We start from the raw sequence: 16,046 nt of genomic DNA, 5'->3' as shown, positions 1-16,046 counted from the left end.
TACTGTCAATAAAATTTTTCTATCATATTGTTGACTTATCTCCCCTGGGCACTCGGCTGCAGCAGCAGGTCTGAACCTGCTGTTACAATGACTGTTGAATGAGTTTAACTTCATTTGTTCAAATGTGTTCTAGAATGAAGCATGTTTCCTGAGATGCAGTATTTCTGCTTCTGGTTCTTGTGGGCACTACAGGCTGTGCTGGTGCTGGGAAGGTCCAGTTATTGATACCTAGTGGGATGGGCTGTTGGTTTTTGTGGCAAAATTTGTTGTTTTAAATAACTGCTCAAACTTAATAGGACAGAATAAAGTGGTTTGTTTATTTTATTAAATAAGACACACACATATATAAAAATAAAATGTAGATTTTAAAGTGTACCTGCTGGTTACCTTTATGTAGAATGGTGGTAAATCTTTAAGTGGCCTATTTTACAATAGCTTAATTTCTTCTAGCAGTCCATTTGTTCTTCCTCCCCAGCACCCTGATGATATCCAAAAGGAAAAAAAAAATGCTGATAATAAGAACTGTGGTTGTAACAAAAAAAAAGCAGCAGTAAGATAACCACGGGCAAAGTGTTGCCTAAAAAATTCTTCATGTTTTTGAGCTAATTACATTTTATATTGCCAGTGACCTTTTGGAAGCCTCTTATTTGCGCGGGTTGCAGATGCCTCCAAAGGAAATGCCTTTCTACATAGAGAAAATGCATTCCAGTCATCTCCTCAAACCAGAACACAGTTCTACTGCGTAGAACGTGCTGCTTTCTGAAAGAACTTTGCACAGTGGCTATTCTGAATGGCTGGAGAGCTGTCTCTGACAGAAGAGGAACACTTAGATTGGGTTGTCTTACAGGAGTTCTTCTTGAAGGTGGGAGTTCTGTGTATAAATTGTGGCACGGGGACATTTTTGAACTTATAGAACAAGTATTCATTAATATTTTAAGTCAGAGAAAACTTGAAATTCATGCCAGATCCCTTGGGAAATTTGTGGCTCGGTGGCAAACCTGTGAATGAGAATGTGAGCCTTGTTTCAAATGTTCCTGCAAGTATAAAGCAGACATCTCTCGGTTCTTGCAAGATTTTAATTTGGAATTTTTTTCCTTTGTCTTAAGATAACTCACTGCTTCCTTAAATTAATGCAGCTGCTCTTGAATAGAATACAGGAGAGAGGCTGAAGCTTCAGTAGTTTTTCTTTCTCCTTGGAGACTTTAGTCCAGCTCTTGAATGAGAAATGAAAGAGAGGATAGGAGCAGCTCTCATGGATGCTGCGGCTGTCATTAAGGCTGGCAGAAGTTAGTGTCCTTCTCCTTGTAAACCCAGCAGTCCTGCTCAGATGTCATCAGATTTCATTGGTTTTGATGTTTTAAAAATAAACTGAGTGGCTTTGATTGACATCTTTTGTTAGTGTGTACGGACCTCAAAGAAGTTCCTCATGTCAGTAAAGAACTAAATCGAGTCAAGGAGTCAGTGCAGGTGCTACCACATTTGATCAGTCAGGCTACTTTTTTGTTTTTTGTTTCCACAGTTCCAAAGGTCCTTCAAAGTTCCTGCTCTGAATAGAGATAAGAGCAGCATTGTCTCTGCTGCAAGACATTAACCTATGTTCTAGGAACGTGCCCTGTTTAGAATAGTGCTTGGGGCCTCGTGGATTTGAATCCCAAAATGAGGTGTCCTTTATTAACTATGCCTCCCAATGCAGAAATTGATTGTAGCAGAGACAATTAAAGCTGACTGTATCCAGTCCACTTCGTTTTGTTTGGTTCAGACATCAATCTTTCTAACCAACCATCCAAATCACCACCTGCCTACAAAAAGGTTTTTATTATTTAAGAGGGAAGACACTACTCTTGACTTAAACTGATAAAGAAGCCATTTATGTATTCTCATTCTGGGATTTATAGAACTGTGTGCTCCTGGCTGTGTCAGGAGAGGCTTACATGCAGGTCAGGTGGGGTGCAGGAAATTGGAGAGAGGAAAAGGAGGTAGGGCAGGGCAGACAAAACAGGATTTCTTAAATCCTTTTTTTTTCTAGGAGGTGGCTGCTTGAGTAGCTGCATGTTTCCACCTGGCCCAGAGGAGATCCTCTCTGAAGCCTGATAAACTGCTACTTGTGCTGCTTATGATGTCTGATGTGGTACTTTTGTAAAGCATTGCAGCTATTTAAGGGAAACAGGACCAGGATGGGATTGGAGCTGAGGAGCCACTGTTAAGACTGGGTTGCAGAAGTGTTCAAAACTCAGCGTGCCTTCAAAGCAGCTGAAGCACAAAACTTGTATGGCATTGAGCAAGTAAGTGATCTGTCCTGGCTTGTGGAAGTGATAATGAACAAGGCTTGTGCTCAAATTTACTAAAACCTGTCTGTGTTGCTGCTTGTGCAGGGCTTTCCCAAAAGTGCTATTCTTAACATTGGCAGCTCCTAAAATGTTTTTGCCTATACCTCAAACAGGCTGTTCAAATGTTGTCATTCTGCTTAGTGTTAACGTGTTATGAAGCAGATACTTTTTTTTTGTTTCCATCAGCTCTGTGTTCCATTGATGAAACAGCATCCCATTATGAAAGTTGTGGGAGTCCTGATGTGGAAGAACTCAGCAGTGTTATATGGCTCTGGGATAGATGACTGATGCCCTGCCATGGGCTTCTGCATGCTTTGTGCACGTAGGAGCAGCAGAGGATAGGAACAGTTGTGAGAACAGTTTTGTTTTTGCACCTTGACAAGAATCTGTCACAACAACTTAAGTTTTATATCCTTGTTAATTTACTGTTTTGCCTCATGTGCCTTGATGGCAAATAATCTGAATGAGAGAGTAGGTAAGATGGGGTGAAATACAGAGCAACCTGAAAATCATGTTCTAACTCCATCTTCCTCAGCAGAAAAGGGGTGGAGTGTGAAGGGAAGAGAGAAAGCACTACAGCAAAACCAGCCGCAGCTGAGCAGAGCCTGATATAAGAAATGAGTAAATCATCAATATTTCAGATCGTTGCTTTTATAAACAAATGTTAGGAAGTGAGAATGGAAACCTGAGGAAACACCACGGAAGAGTGTGTGCTAATGTCTCTCGAGTCCCTAGCTGGTAGGAGGAAAGGTTCTTTGAATTTTGAATGGATTTAAATTCCTTTTCAATTTGCGGTCCTTGCTGTTCTGTGTATATTGTCCCTGGGAAGTGAGCAGAGAATAAAACTCCTGTATTTTTATGCTTGGCTGGTTTTAGTGTTCTCCTATATTTTTCAGCTGTAAATGTTGCAGACTTTATTACCTTTAAACTGGTTTTAATGTAGTAGGTCATAAAACCTGAATAACGAGAGGTAGTGTCCACTGCAGGTGTTTTTAGTGCAGAGAAGATGCTTGGGAGTCACTGAAAGGCTTAAACTGAAACTCCAGGATCATCATCTTAGGAAGACAGTTCAGAAATAAGAAACCTGTCATGGCTGAGAATGAATTTCATTGTTAAAATTCCTCCTTTTCCTTTCATCTGAATAGCTGGTTTATGCTTTGAGACATCAGCTCAAATCTGAAGGGAGAAGAGAGGCTGCTTCATTAAAAAGGTTCAGCAAATTCTATGTATGTAGCAATATGTAGTTACATGTGTGATATTATATGTAATAGCTGAGACCCTTTGGAACTGACTGCTCATTTGTAACCAGGAACGTGTAAAGGAGCTGTCACTGAATTCTGAGCTGTGAGAGATGTGTGTGTGTGTGTGCCAGTGTTATTCCTGCAAGCTTTAAGCCATTGATGAGGGTTTTATTGCTTTTCCTAGTGGAGCCAAATGATGACAACTGCTTGTCTGTGCCTTCCTACCTCACTTCTGAAGCAAAGGCCTTTCTTAGGGGAGAAGCATGTGAGTGTCAGTAGATCAGGGGCTCTGCCCGAACCAGGGCTGGGTTACAAACGTTGGAATTATGAGCAATTCTGCTCTTTCTATTAATTGTGGTTACTTTTCCTGTGATGATATGTGATCCATACTTCAAAGATTTCATCCCTCTGTTTCAAGCAGTCAGTTACCTCCTCTGCATTGTAAAACTAAAATAGCTTGAAGAGAGATGTTATTGGTGTATGGTTTCACGGATGTATTTGACACCTCTTAACTCTTGAATACATGGCTTTGAAACTTCCCTCAGAGCGGGGAAAGCTTGGTCTCTGTGATCTCCATATGGGTCAGAATTTCATTTAATACCTCTTGACGTTAAAACTGTTTAAGAACTGGTGCTCGTGGTGTTGCCTGTTAGTTTAATTCACTGATTTCATCACAGCTTAGTGGATGTTAAATGCTTCTGTAAAACATTTATGATGATTTCTGTGAGTCTTAACTTCAGCTAATAGATGCCACAAACTTTTATCTCTTAGCAGTGACTCTGTACCAAGCTGTGCATTCAGCACAGAGACAGAACCACAGAGGGGAGCTGGAGACAGACCAACCCTTCTTGGAGCCTTCAGCATATTAGAACAGGGACTATTTGGTTTGCTGCTGCTTCTTTAAAAACAAAAACAGAGCAAGAAAAAAGTCTGTCAGTACTGAAACAATGCCTTCAGTAGCAGTTGGTTAACATGTTTTAAAACTGACGCTTCATTATTTTGCAAGTTGTTAATGAATAGGCAATTAAAGCTTTTACTGTTTTTCTGGCCCGTCGTTCCTGGGACTGCTTACAGCCTGGTGTGTTTGAAGGCACAGTTCATGTGTCAGAATCCTGTCTGCAGACCTCGGGCCTCAGTGTGAAATGTAATGGCTTTACAGGCTGCCACTGATCTTTGTGATTAAATAAAAGCCTGCTTCAGTTTTGTGCAAATGGTTTAGTGGTCGTATTTAACACTGTTCTCTGTTCACGTTGTACACTTATTCTAATAGTGTTATTGCATCTGTTTGATCACTCTGGGAACCAAAATGTGCCGTTTTATCAAGGTTCTTCTTTATAAATATGAAAGCTAGGAACTTATTATGCAGATTGGTTCTGAGATTATGAAAATCCACATCCAGGATTCTGGTAATTTAGAAAAAATATTGTTATACCTTTGGAAACGGCAGCCAACCTGTGTTATGTAGCTTTAAAGTAAATACAATACTGTTACGTGGAAAAACATTGAATGTTTTTATAGTATTTCAGACATTCTTATGCATTTAAGCATTGTTAAGATTTCTATTCCTATGTTAGAGATTACTTTGAAATAGAGGATGGTAGGCTCATGTGTCTGCGTAGGTCTGTCTTCAAATAGTTACATTATTTAGAAAATAATCCTCTATTTTGAGAATTTGTTCTTGCAGATATGAGGATAAAGTGAAGTCAGAACCTCCTTTTCTGGTGCTGGGTGAGTTTTGAATTTTGAGCAGTGACCTGTCCAGCCAGCTGTGGGGTTTGGTGCATTTCCTACCTTACACAGCTGTGCTTCTGGAATGCCTCTGTGTGCAAAGGTGGGCTCTGCAAAGCAGAACTCATGGAATTGGAGAGGAGTCACATCTCTCCATCTGGGAACTCAGTCCAGCACTCATTCTTACCTTTTTCTCTTAGACCCAACTAGAAAGGAGAGATGAGACTTGAGTTAAGCCCAGGTTTGTATAAAAGGCACGAAAATAATGTGTTTTCGTATGTATGTATTTTACTGCTCCACAGTCACAGACTTCATTCAGGCTCTTTTCTTCTTTGTCTTTAATTTGTATTCACAATTTCATCTTTCTCTTTTTCTCATTCCTTCTTTTTTTTTTTTTGGGTCCCCCCCCTTTTTTTTTTGTAGCTGCAGTACCTTATACAATCTCTTTGAAATAAACTATATCTCATATAGAAATTACCAGCAGGGAGACCATTGGATGAGAAGTAGCATTCATTTCTCTGCTGTGCTGGGTAATGATTTCCTGCTTCCAGGAGCAGGAGATTAAAATTCTAGGCAGAGGATTTGCCCCCTTCCTCTTGCAGCAAGCCCCTGTGCCAGGGCTCAATCACTTCCTCTGTAGCAGCAGGAGCAGAGGTAATGTGATACTGTGGTCATTCAATCACTGCTAGAAATGCTTTAATCTCTTCTATTCTGTCTGATAAATGCTTTCTTCTTTGTTATGAATTGCAGATTTCTAGTGTTCCTATTGTTGCAGGGATTGGGGAAGAAAAGAGATCATCCTGTCCAGTTAAGTGTTCAGTGATGATGCATTTCTTTATTCCCAGAGATACTTTGAGATTTAGTTAAAGTGCAGTTGTGGGAAGGGCAGAAAAAGCATAGGGAAGAAGGTGGCACTGTCTGTTAAATCACACCACCGTTTGTAGTTTTCTTAATGGAGACAACTTGTATTCAGCAAGTGACTTTTATTTTCAAAAGCAGACTGGAGATAGAGCGATTTCTCCTTCAGCTTGTGGTCTCTGCTGAGAATAATCAGGATGGTCTGTGTTAATTAGGGAGATGAACTTCTGACCAGTGCAGCCACTTCCTTTGTTGTGTGAGCCACAGGAAAGTGAAGCTGTGGTCGCATCGGATGCCAAGTGTGGCTGAGGCAGCTCCCAGAGCCATGTCCAATTTTGACCTATTTGTTCCTCTTCGCTGCAGCAGTTGCACAAAACTGTAATGGATGCGTATTGACTTTGCTGCTTTATTTTGCTCCCTTTGCTATATTGATATGAGTTAATAGGGCAGAAGCAGAAGACAGACGGTGTACAAAGTGGAAAGAGATTTTTGTGTCAATAGGGATTGTAAGATAAGAAATACAGTATTGAGGGTGACCTCAAAGAGCTAAAAGCTGGGCAAAACCACTCAGTGTGCCTGCAGGAGAAAGGCAGTGACCCAGAGCCATAAACCATTTTTTGGTAGAAAGGTTTTCTTATTTCCTGTGACATTCTGGGATGCTGGTCATTGGATTTTTCTCAGTACTGTCAAATTGCTAGAACTCTGGGGTGGTTGTCTTCTGTAGTGCTGTTAGTGTTTTACAGTATCAGCTTTACAGGTCTTTGCTTGATTGGTTGATAATATTATTAAAGGAAAGAGCCTCCATTTCTAATGGTAGCACTGGGTCTGTCTGGTCTGTTGATTTGGCCACATGAAAAGTGAAAACAAATGTTCCAAGTGAAATTTAGGCTTGAAGGTGATTGGAAGTGGAAGGCAGAACAAATTCTGATTGAGTTATGAGTTCACCGAGACTCAGAATGATGTAGTTCATATAATGTATTTAATAAATGGAGTGCATGCTAAAACAGATTACTGAGCACAAAGCCCCTTGGAAAGATACTCTGGCTGTATTCCTGGATAAAGAAAAATATTTTGGGTGTTCTTGTGCTCATTGGTTCAAAAAAGCATTCTAGTATATAGCAGTAGTTTGAACAGGTAAATAAATACTCTCATTGGTTCCGGGAAACAATTTGAAAGTGATGTACTGCTGCTGCATGGTGCACTGTCAGATCCTTGCTTAGCATGTTGCTGAATTATAGAAAAGCTACTGCCGTGGGCAAGGAGCAGCCCCGGATAATAAATTGCAGCAGGTATTTGGAAACCAGCTAAATATATGTTTGCTGGAAGATGAAAGGAAGCTCTTAGTATCTCTTACAATTATGTGCTGCTGGCAAAGTTATTTACATGGTTTGACAATGAAGAAATGAGTAGGTTAGTTAACTGTTGGGAAGGCAGAAATAAATGAGCGTTTAGACCAAGTTAGATTATGTGTGGATGTGTGCTCTTGAGACAGGAAAAAAACTGAAAAGGTTGTAGGGAAAGACCTATTTCCTTGGACAAGCCTTCGGTTAGCTTTTGTTTGAGAACTATTTGTATTTTTTTGAGATGTTCTGTTATTTTTGTCCTGTTAATGTTTGTGTCATTGTAGTTCGATGTTTGTGGAAAGTGAGCACTGCATACATTTCTAAAGGAGCTCTGCCCAGCTGGGCTCATAAAGCTCTTCTGTTTTTGCACTGGGCCTGGGTGGAACCAGAGCAAGGAGTAATTGTCATTCAGTGCACAGCAGGCTAAAACAGGAGAACTGCTATGAACACTGGTGACATAAGCTGGAAAGTTCACCGGAGAAGATAACATTTTCATTCTTGGGAGAAGGGAAAGAAAGGAAACTTCTTATTCTTTCTACTTTTGAATGTTTTTTGTTGTTAAAATGTTTGTGATTAAACATACAGCGTATGAGTTTTTGCCTGGATGTTGTGGAGGTAGGAAATCCACTGATGAAGTATATGGCTGTGTACATGGGGATCTTGGTGAGGCTCTGTCTGATGCTGGTTTTGAAATGAGATCTTGACAGGTTGAACTAAAGGCTTTAGTGGCAGTCACCTTTTGGGCTGCCTTTGGTCTCCTGCAGACATTTATTGCTGCTGGAGAAGCAGCATGTGGAAATAGTGTGGGTTTATAAAAAAAAAAAAGTGAAGAAGTTAAGAAGGAGGATTCCTCCAGATAACAAACGTTTTGAAATAAGCACACAAATCCCCTTGGACAGCAATCCTCCCAGCTGTAGGAATTGCTTTTGTAGTAATTAATGTATCTGATTCAATTAATAATTGAGAAATAAAAATGATAAACAAATGTAAATGAAGAAATGGGGGCCTGCATTGTTCATTTGCTAATGAGATTTTTCTGGAGCTCTCTGTGATCTGGGGAACTGCAGATCAAAGCTTCAGTCATCAGCCACAAGATGGCAAACTGAATATCCTGACTCTTAAAACATCCCGTGGTTTCTTTTCTCTTGTTGGTGTGCAAATTGTCTTTCATGTTTTCTGGAGGAAGATTGATGTATTTTGGGTTGATCTGACATATTTTGATATATCACTGCAGTTTGGAATGCCACTGTGAAATCCTAACTTACTGTCAAATTTCGTTTCATCTTCAATTACTATCTAGTGTTTCTGTTTGCCCCTTTTTTCTTTGCACACTCAGTCTCTGTCCAGATATTAATTTTTGCTGCTATATCAGAAGATCCTTTACTAAATATATTCAGAATACATGTAGTGCTAATTACAAGGATTCATACTGCATTTTCTTCGTAGTTCTAATTCTTTTCACAAAAGATTCAACACGTGGTTTGTGGTAAAGCATAGGTGTTCTTGCAGGCTGTCAGCTGATGATGCTCAGCAGTAGGGTGTACTTGTCTGCTTCTGTACAACCTCTAGATGTTGGAAAAACACTACATCCCAACCTCTTCACACTTCTCAGAAGATATTGTGTTCCAGATTCTATTTGTTCACTGTTAGTGATGCATCCTTTTCAAAGTAATGTCAGTCAGTAGCCAAAATGTCCCACCTTCCTTGGTGAAAGTAGCTGTTGAATTTTACTATGATTGAAGAAGAAAATTTATAGTAGACTTCTGTTATATCCACAGCATATTCCAACAGCTGATCTGTTGCACATGAAAATTCCCTATGAGAGCAAAGCTTTTACTTGTCAGTACTTCTAAATTTAAGCACTGGTCTTGTTCCTCTTGCCCTGAGCTGACGCTTGCTCTCTCTGAGCCTGCCCTGTGCTGAGAATCACACCTCAGGTGTACGTGTGCTCTAGCTGCTGAGGCTTCATGCCAAGCCTGGGAGTCCTGGGGGAAACGTTGCTCTTTTCACTCTGCCTGCCTGGCAGCAAGCTCTGGTTTTAATGCTGTACTAGCACAGGTCTTGAGGCTTTTGCACTGACTGCATTGTAGATTTTTATTTTTATTTTTTTTCCCAGGATGTCATGCCAGCTTCTTTGTTTAAAAAGGAAGGAAAATTCACTTTTTGGACTAGCTTCCTGTGGGAATCAAGTTTATTCTGTTTGTTGGGCTGTAGCTGCCTTTGTCAGCCTCTTGGCTACCTTGGTCAGCCCGGAGAGCTGGGGAGGTCTTTTAAAGCTCTGAAGCTTTGAGCAAAGCAGCAAGAGAGAGAAGCAAGCGTATTGCTTTCACTTAAGCAAAATGCAAGGACAGCTGTCTTGCTCAATTTAGTTGGAGAGTGGCAAGAAGAGCATGTGCTTTCTTTGCCCACACGTTCATAAGTAGAGGATGAGGAGAGTGAGTGGGGGGGGTGAGAGAAGATGAAGCACAGGCAATGTTGGGCTGGCAAGGATGATGTGGGAGGGTATGTGGTTTATTACTTGACAGGGAGAGTTCTGGAGATACGACAAAAATCCAAAGGAAATACAGCTTTACTAGTTGTTCTGGTCAGTATCTGATGTTGTACATGTGTATGATAATTTCATGTGGACAGAGGGCAGCTATGTACCAAAATGTCTCAGCTTCTTTCACTGCATCTAGGTTGTATTCTTGATAGGAAATCATGGTATTTGCTATCCCCAGAAAAAGCATAAAGAATGTCAAAAGAACTAATATATGGATAGGATTGAAAGGGAGAAAATTCAGTCGTTGAGTGGGAAAATATTTGATCTTTTGGATATGCCTATAATTAGATTTGAATGGATTTAAGCTTTTTGCATTGCCTCTGTCCCCTAAACTTACGTCTGTCTGATTTCTGGCCAATATTTTCTTATTATTGGCATCTTCACCTCCTGGTATTTTGCAGCCCTTGAGCTTCTCTCTCTTCCCCAGGGCACGTTGGGCTGCTGGGTCCCTTCCTAGCATAACAGCCTCAGAAGTGCTGCTGCTATCAGGCCCTGCCTGCCTGTGTGATGGGGAGGGGAGCTGAACTGAGCTGAGTGCCAACAACCAAAAATAAACAGCAGTTTTAACTGTTGACTTTTAAAAATCGATCTCCTTCCTTAAAAATAGGGGTTGGATACTGCCAAGTCATGATAAATGGTTGTATACTCTTGCATTTAAGGCTTTGTTAGATGTCAAATGTAATTTTGTTGTTTAAAAAAGTTGCACAACTGCAGTAATCCAAAGTGTGTTTACCTGGGTGTTACAGAAGAGATTGAAATGTTACTTTTGCAGTTAACTTCTACTATTTTACATTGGGGGAAATGCACTAAAATGGAAAATCATGAAAATGCATTTGTTCTTATTCTGATTATTCTGCTGGAAAACTTCTGGAGGAGGATACATAGAATTCTTTCTATTAATCACTTCTACCCAGAACAGCAGTTCACAAAATGCAATAAACACTAAAATTAGATCAATCCCCAAACAGTAACTTGTATGTCTTGCAGCAGTGCTGAGGGCACACAGAATCCTTGGGAACTGGTAAATAAATGCAGTTTGCCCTGATCTTTCCTTTATCTACTGGAAGATGCTGAGGTCCACACATGCAGGCCTTTGTTTCTTAGAATGTAGCAAGAGAGATTTTTCCAAATAATTTTTTTTTTGGAAAGCACACTTACGAAACAATTTTGTTTTAAATGTGAAAATGCTGTAGTATTCAGTCACTGCCGTAGGCGTGCTGGGCTGTAAGACTGACATTCAAACAGTGCTCTCATTAGTGAGCTGGATTTTCTTTGCCCTTATCTAAAGATTCGCATCTGATTTTTTTTTTTCTTTGGGAGGGAAGTGGGAATGAGTTCGTGTTTTACTCAAGCTGTTTCACCAAAGTCATCGAGCGCTTCCTGCTGAAAGCTTCTAAAAGCTGCTGGTTGTGCTTGATGCCGAGGACAAATGAAAGATGATGAAGATGAGGTTTCTGGATTTCTGCATAAGAGGTTACTGAGACGATGACGGGTGCATTATATGTCTTGGAAGATTCCTGTGGGCAGCAATCACCTTTTACTTTCATTGGAAGAATAGTTGGCCTCACAAGAGGAGGAAAGGCCTTGTATCTTTCATGCTTGCTTGTATGTCTTCTCCATTCCAACTTATCTTTAGTACTGCTTTATAAATCTGAGAGCATTCAGCTTCACCTCTGGAGTGGCAAGTTACTGTTTGACTTTACCTTTGTTACCCCAAGTCCATTAGGGATGAGGAGGATCTCTTTATTCTTGTTGCTTAGCAAGAACACAAAGTGATTACTATCTTAATTAGTTTGGATTGTAATTTAATTGAAAATGGAACAAGTAGGCACAGAAAAAAAGGTGGTGGGGAAAACAGGAAGGAGTGGTAAGCCTAGCAGAGCAGATTGCAGTATGTTTTGAGTTGTTGTAATTGTTTGGAGTGTTGAAATCCTTTATTTGGAAGAGTTATTTTATACACTGGAAAGCTGAGTTGAAGTTTAAATAGGGCTAAATAAGCTGGGTTGACGGCTTTGACCGAACAACACTAATTTGGTTTTCATTTTCCATCACTGAAGAATACAGTTCTTTATTAAGTGTTCAATAAACATTGACATTTTTTTGTACCAAAGTCTGCTTTTCTTTGGTTGAGTGCTATGGATGATAGTAGAAACAAAGGCTAAATTCAAATTGTCCTCCTCTGAAGATCTGTTATTTTGAGTCTTTTGCTTTGTAGTAGACTTTTCCTCACACTGGTGTCTTAATCTGAGTTTGTTACACCTCTTCTGAGCATGGGTTTCACCTTCCAAGAGATTGCTGGATTTCTCTAATCCTGTGTGGTTAATTTGGTTGTTTTTTTTTTTGTATTTAATCTCTTTCACAGGATTAAAGAAGTTCAGAACTGACGCCTTGCCAAACGATTCTAAAGTTGGTTTATGACAGATGAACAATTTGGAATTTCTCCTTCTCCCCTCTGAGTTTGTGCCAGATATAAAGCCTTGTACAAAGTCAAGCCTCTGTGTCCATTTCTGGGTGAATAATGATACAGGAGGCACGTGCTTAGTGCCTTTGTGTATTTCCCTGGATGTTTGCTCAACTGCATCAGGAGGTGGTGTTCAGCAAACTGAGTCCAGTGTAGATCAGATCAATACAGTGCAGAAGTTGGAGCTGGATGTACATGTGGTTCTCGCTCTGTAACAATTTAAAATGCTTTTTTTCTAAAGATGCAGATTGCAACTATGCTTTAAATAAATTTGATCAGTTCTCCAATTCAGTAGTTGTCCAGCACTTGAAATAGATGGGTTCTGGTTAACCTCTCTGCAGTGATGAAGTATTTTTAATCAGACCTTTAAGAGGTAAGATGCACAGTATTGCTGCTTGTCCTCATGCCTTTGAATAATGTTTGTTTATACCAGACACTTTCTTGCTTGTGTGCATTGTTAGCATATTATTGCAACACAAAACAATCATACTCTCCACATTTTTTTCCTTTAATGGAGTGCAACTGCTACAATTGACTGTTCAGTCTTCTGATGTTAATATTGTGTGCTGGGGAAAACTTAGGGTGCTGTCTGACATAGAGTTTCATTTAGTTATTCAAGGGTTGTAAACAGATTTGCTTCCTGTGTGGGAGCAGAGTGATATGCTCACCTGATCGATTCATTACTTGCAGGGACACAGAACCAGGGGATCAATCGATTTTCCCTCAGCCAGCTGAACCCAGTTTATAATATACTTAATTGCTCTTTAACAGACTTCGTTTTACCCGATCCAACTTTGGAAAGAACATTCTCTGAACTTGAAGTCATATTTCAGATGTGTGTGTTACAGCAGGCTCATCAATATCCCTGTGACAGAGATGCTGTGTGTGGGGTGCAGCCAATACGAAGGCTGTGCCAAGACTCCCTGCAGTCCGTCTGTCCATCTCCTGACTGTGGATTATGAACGGCTCCTTCCCAGGCCTTTCCATCTGATCTGATCGTTCCTCATACTGATGTCTTCTATGCAGGCTGCTGTTTGTTCTTGTTCTTTGATTTTTTTGGTATCTGTGTGCCTACAGCTGTTACAAATTGGGCTACTTTTATCATGCTACCTTTGGCAAAGTCCCAGATTCATGGTCTGCACTTTTAATCTGTTGTTGGTGATATTTGGGACTATCTTCTTTGCGTCTATGGAGATCTAGGGTACCTCATATGGAAATTCATCTAATTTGTGTAAGTGCTTGTTATATGTACATTTTTCTCTTAGAGCTGGGATTTTGTTTGACAGTTACCTGAAAAGATTGGAAAAAAGCCCCAGCTTTGTGTGATACTTGTGAATAATGTCTGAAGACAGCCTAAATAATGGTAACTCTTCTGCTACTTGATTTAGGTATCATCCTCACTCTGCCATTTACTCTACATTTAAAAACAATGTTTGTGGGTTTAGCGTGGCACATGGTGTTACGAGGCTGAAGTACTGAATGCTTACCAAAACAAAGAACATGGCTTTGTGCCAGAGGGAAATAATGTATCCGGAGTTCAAACAGTGTGATTTTTGTTGTAGTCACTCAACATAATTGTCTCATTTTATAATATTATCAACAGATGGCTCATAAGAAGCCTTGTTGTAAAGGCTTGCCAGATGACTGTCCTGTGCCTTGTGGGGTCAACTGTGTTGCTGCTGTTCCCTTACTGTCTCACTTCTGATAGGACAACATCCAGAACTATTCCTGCTGTGTCAGCAGTGACTTTATAGTCTGTTTTCTCATGTCACATCATAACTTCACTCCTTGCAAGTCTTCAAGCCCTTCAGGGTATTAACAATGGGCTTCTGAAGTACAAAGGGATAACAAACAAAAGCTCCAAAATGTTCAACAAACTTGGAAACTGCTTTTGTTACCTGTACATTTCTTTTTCTTACTTAAAGAACTTGCCCAGTGTTATTTTTCCAATTTCAAATCACCTGTAGGCAAGTACAGAGCAGGTTGTTGTGACTGAGACCATGAGCTGCTTCCTACTGCCTGCAGGTGCAGTGTGACCCAGGTGCCTATTTATTGTGGCTGTATGCATCCTTTGTGCTGGCATGAATTGATGGGAAAGGAATAAGGTAATTTATTATATAAAATTCCAACTTTTTAAATGATAAACTCAATCCAGCTTTGGGCATTATGGATAAAATAGTTTGGAAAACCAGATGATGTGTGCTTCCACTGTCCCAAGGCTCCTCAGCTGGGGTTGGTACAAGGGCATTCTAACAGTCTGTTCTGAGGTTAGGCTTGAGTTATGCTGTCTGTGTTTTAATAGTCGTAAGGCTAAAATGCATTGTAGGCAGGTTCTTGAGTTAGAAATGACCTGTTTTGCTTTTAAGTGCCCAGCATCTGCAATGAAGGCTGTGGTAGAGGCCGGTGAGTAGCTGCAGATTCTTATCCATTTATTTTCTTGTGGAAACATGATTATTTGGAAACATCTAATTTCTTCTGCCTGGAAAATTGACAACTTCCATCAGCATCCTCACTTGGGTATGTTTAGTCCCCATTTCAGTGCTTCCCACCCACAGTAACATTCTCCAAGAGGAGAATTTCTTAGCAAAGAATGGGTTTGCTAATGAGCTCTCTTCCCAAAGCGGTGAGGAGATGCCAAGTGATGTTGGGAAGCTCTGAGCGGAGGGAAGTGGCTGTTCTGTGCTGTCACAAAGGGGACGTGCTCTGTTTGCAGCCCCAGTTTGATTTCTGTCGGCCTGCTGTCTGTGGTGCGGAGGAGGCCCTGCGATGGCCTGGAGCAGCACGAGGTTTCTGAGCCAATATTGAGTATCTTGTCAGAGGCGAGAGTGGCTTCAGGCTATGGAGCAAATAAAATTAAGCAGTGTATCTTGGAATCTTCCATGTTTTCTGGGGTATTCATCATTCTGACTGCACAGTTGTGTTGTAATATGCTGTGGGGATAACTGCATGGTGACTAATTTTAAGAGGAAATGCGCTGAGAAGCGTAGCGGGGCAGCTTTGGAATGATGGCAACAGTTTGTGGAGTTTGTTATCAGAAAGCTGTGGAAGTTGTGAAAAGAACTTGCACTGTCAGCCTTCGCCCAAAACAAATCAAAAAAACACAACCAGACAACTACCCCAAACCAACACGTAAGATTATTGATGCTTGCTGAGCAACAGGTCTAAGTGCTATCCTGAGAGGATCCTGCTGGCCAGCTTGAATGTCTTCAGTAGAGCTGCTGCCCAAATGTAGCTCAGTGTTTGTGTTACCAAGCATTATCTGATGGAAAGCTATGATCTCTGGCTTTTGCCATTGGTTGCAGTTCTTGACACTCATGCCTGCTGAACTCATGTGCAGTAAAATTGTCCACGTACAGTGACATGGTGACTGTCTGCTGCTGTATTGAGTGAAGCTGCCCCATGGAACAATGGGCATGGCTGCAATACACCTGAGGTTAAATGGCTGTAGGTATGGTAATTGCTTTTCCTGAGGGAAAGAGACTGTGAACGACCTTAGGCCAAGTTCTGTTCTCCTTTAGGCTTTGCTGTCAATAGAGGTTCCTCACT

At 40.6% G+C, this 16,046-nt stretch overlaps 1 long non-coding RNA gene across 1 annotated transcript; it reads left to right on the top strand.

Annotated features, from left to right (window-relative positions):
- The first annotated feature begins 294 nt into the window (after positions 1 to 294).
- On the top strand, positions 295 to 4,551 carry LOC116217249. Its single transcript, XR_004161520.1, has 2 exons — positions 295 to 2,282; positions 2,514 to 4,551. It is a non-coding gene; the product is annotated as an uncharacterized LOC116217249 (long non-coding RNA).
- Positions 4,552 to 16,046: the final 11,495 nt, after the last annotated feature.

This window comes from Meleagris gallopavo, chromosome 16 (assembly GCF_000146605.3).
Source record: "Meleagris gallopavo isolate NT-WF06-2002-E0010 breed Aviagen turkey brand Nicholas breeding stock chromosome 16, Turkey_5.1, whole genome shotgun sequence".
NCBI classification, from domain to species: Eukaryota; Metazoa; Chordata; class Aves; order Galliformes; family Phasianidae; genus Meleagris; species Meleagris gallopavo.
This window is presented reverse-complemented; position numbering and strand designations above follow the sequence as displayed.